The sequence below is a fragment of the Anopheles aquasalis genome, chromosome 3 (genome assembly GCF_943734665.1).
Source record: "Anopheles aquasalis chromosome 3, idAnoAquaMG_Q_19, whole genome shotgun sequence".
NCBI classification, from domain to species: Eukaryota; Metazoa; Arthropoda; class Insecta; order Diptera; family Culicidae; genus Anopheles; species Anopheles aquasalis.
Genome location: NC_064878.1, coordinates 14,586,368 through 14,590,000, shown reverse-complemented (window position 1 = coordinate 14,590,000; position 3,633 = coordinate 14,586,368). Strand labels below are relative to the sequence as shown.

At 46.5% G+C, this 3,633-nt stretch overlaps 1 protein-coding gene across 1 annotated transcript in view; it reads left to right on the top strand.

The window, feature by feature from the left end:
* Nucleotides 1–1,046, top strand: part of LOC126578329 (uncharacterized) — a 6,268-nt gene extending 5,222 nt beyond the window's left edge. Inside the window, exon 6 of the mRNA XM_050240767.1 lies at nucleotides 1–1,046. This exon is cut by the window's left edge and continues 439 nt beyond it. The gene's annotated coding sequence lies outside the window, so the exon portion shown is untranslated.
* Nucleotides 1,047–3,633: the final 2,587 nt, after the last annotated feature.

Sequence of the window (3,633 nt, the reverse complement as noted above, 5' to 3'; positions counted from 1 at the left end):
ATTATATTGGGTTTAGGTAAGTTTTAAAATCATCGCGCGTGTTCCTGCTCCGTGTTTCATCTCCGTGAATCCAAAAGTTCCGTCTACAAAGCGTATACACCAAATCACACGGTACACTCGTGCGCGGTGGCGGTGTCTTGTGCGTGAACACGCTCTACAAAATTGTTGTACCATCCCGTGTCGCTGAGAAAGAGAAAGAGAGGCTCGGTGTAAGTGAATTGCTCGTTAAGAAACCCCCAGAAACCGGTGGTCGGTCCGAAGGGGGGGCTGGGGACTTGACGCGTGAAGATACCCGTTTTAGTGCTAGAATGCGACCTTCGAGTTAAGTTTCGTTTTTGTAAGTTGTGTTGTTGTTGAACAATTTTCTGGTGACAAAAGAAGGAAATGGTACAGAGATGCTGCTGCTGCTGCTGCCACGTTGCCGCGGTTTCGGGAAAGAGTCTCGGGGATGTGTTTTCTCATCGTCGAAGTCGCTGTAGTAGCAGTTTTCCTACAACTACAACATGCCACCTGTGCGACGCCATTGTCTGCCATCGAACGAACACCCATCGGCCTGGCTGTCCCTGTTCTGTTGAAAGAATAGGTAGTTACTCGTTCCAGCAACGCCGGCTGAATAATTGTTTATTTACTAAACAATTGCAGTTTGTTTAATACTCAATGAATTGTTTGAAATCACTCTTGCTTTTGGTCCACTTTGCTGTGGGAGTTGCAACAACGTTCTATCCGTGTTATCACTTTTGTGGTCCTTTGCCGTTGATCAATATTTTCCTTTTTGGGTGTTTCTGGCCAGATACACCCCTTTCTGTTTATTGCTTATTGCTCTCCGGTCCGGATTACGTTTTTACGAGGGTTTAAGTACGCGGTTGGTGACCGAAGTGGTCAAACAAATGTGATACAAGTGACAAAATAGAACAAAGCATAACAAGCTAAGGAATGTATTTTTGAAGAAAGACAACAAAAAGAAAATGAAATTCTAAGATGTATAACGAAAAGAGCACACAGCAAGGAAAATATTCAAATCGAAGAAATAAACCAAGAACACATAAACCGAACATTGTATGTTTCGAATGAATCAATTGAAAACTGAAAGAAATGGAAAACCCCGAAAGAAACAACATTACAGAAAAAAACCTACAACCAAGATCTAACAAACCTGAGTTCGAAGTTTCCTGGAACAGCTGAAATGATAGCAAGATCTGATGAGTACAGTTGAAAGAAAAACCAGAGGACACGAGATCCACGGTACATGCCTACACTCAGCCGGGAAGCGGTTTTTCCTGGCGCAGTCGAAAGAAAAATAACAGTTGACCCGCTGGGTTTGGTGAGTACACTGTGGAAATCCACCGGACCGGACGCGCAACAAACTCGAAAGTTTGCGCAAGCCTAGAAATTAATGAGTTCTTATCAAAATATTTGTTTTCTACCGAGAAGCTAGCCAGCGATAAGGTAAATGAATTTGAAGAAAAATCCAAAGAAAAATGTCAAACAAACTTACAGGCGCGCACGGACATCCCACGGCCAGGACCAATGGTGTGCCAATCGAGCCGTTCGGATAGGCCGAAAGGAACGCTGTAATTTAAAAGAAAGAAAGAAAAAAGAGCGGAAGAAATTAAAGAAAACAAATGGGAAAAATAACGCAAACCGAGCTAGCCCCAATGCCACTGGAAGGATGGATGGATGGATGGAAAAATGCGCGAGCAAAAGAAATTCATCCACAGAAATGGAAGACCAAAAGGCGGCGCCACTGTTTGCTAAGATGCCGATGGAAAATGGAAAAGTTTCTACTGTTGCTACGGGCACCCGTTGCTGCTGCTGCTGCTGATGCTACTTACCTTTTGCCAATCCGGCTACGCATCCTGCCACAACAACACGCGGGCCAGCACCGGTTCGCTGACCATTCGCCAACGATGGGAGAGGTTTGCTGGAATGGATGCGGGGAATGGAAAATTAAAACAGCTTCGGGTGGAAAAAGTTTTGCTGTGGATGACGCGGTGCGAGCGAATTTTCTCCGCCTGCTACTGCTGCTACTGCTGCTGCTGTTTGAATTGATTTCGGTAAACAACAAATTTATTTACACCGAAGACCGGATCGCCGAAGCAGCAAACGTTTGCGCCCATGGCTTGGGGCGCCAAAAGCGGAGGCCAAGGAGGCGATAGTCTGCTGATGATTGGAATCAACGAGATGAAGAAGAGTACAGCCGGCTACTTTGATTGCTGTAAAGTTCTTGTCAGGTCAGCACAAGAAATGAAGTTCGTGGGCTGCTTTCCCTACTGCTGACTGACTGACTGACTGGCCAGGGCCGATGCTCTGTGGTGAAGTTTTGATGGATGCATTCGAGCGAAACGTTCTGCTGCCGATCGCAATCCAATGGAGGAGGCTTCCGAGGATATTTACGGTTTGCCGATGACGCGGTTTCGCTTGAGTGTTAAAAATTTGAATGGCAACGGCGAATCAAATGAAAAAGCTTTAAACTTTTCATCGCAAGATCGATAATGAGCACACAGGCCGGCCTGCTAGGACGAGAAGTCGCCAAATACTTACGCAAATACCAGAAGAAGTTTCACTTGAAATCCTGTTTGAGCCAAGTTGGCAGTTCCATTCATGTGAGACGATGCGTGAGGCATTGTGTTTACCAAAAAGTTAGAGCAACTTAATGTACGACCCGGTAGAAGATTGATACAAACGAAGAACTTCCCAAGGTGCGGTTTTAAAATGTCCTTTCCCCGAAGGTAACGATCATGCTTCAGTGCGCCAAAAGTGTTTATCGAACAAATTGCGTCAATTAAAATCAAACCACAATCACGCGCTACGACAAAGCTACCAGCTCCTCCTGCTCTAGCAAGCTTCAATCCTTGGCAGGTGACCGCATTTCCGGTGGTTTCTCTGAGCTGATTGTACCGCGAATCGCGAATGTATGCAAACCATCGTCGTTCTTGTTTGGTAGACGATTTGAATAATGAGATTTGCCTTCGACCGGACCTGGTGCTCCAATCGGGGCCACAGATCGCCACTGCCCGCAGACCACAGCACGAGTCGATTGTTTTCTTTCCGTGATGTCTCTGTAATCAAAAATTAAAATTTTGTCCACCGAATTCGACTCAAACCACCGACGACTCAGCTGGTGGAATGGAAATAGGTTTATCCGTCATCACACCTATCATGCGCCGACAAAACGTGGTTCATGTCCTGTCCAATCAGTGAAATCGCTCGTCATTCGTCGAAAGAAAGGTGGAGGAGGCCTGGCCCGGCCTGGCCAGGAGAGAAAGCCAACGGTGTGTGCCTTTGGAGTGCCGTTTGCTGTTGCCAAAACATTCGTTAATTTGCTCAGCTTATCTTACCCACCCACCAGCACCGGCTTTCGGGTCGTGGCCGTTTGCATGCAGTAGAAGGCCAGTGGAAGGCCAGTGGAAGCCACGTCCATTGCGTGGGCTCTTGAGATAATAATGAAATAAACAAATCAAAAATCTTAAATGCAAATTATCCTCTCACCGACCACTCGTCGATCAGGCCCAATGGGGCAGCGGGGGTGGCCATAAAGCTGGCTAAATCTGAAAGCATCCCCGGAAACAGCGTCGCTCTTGGCAACGTGGTACGTTCGTTCGGTCAGCGACTACTTTGATGGGCTCGTCGGTC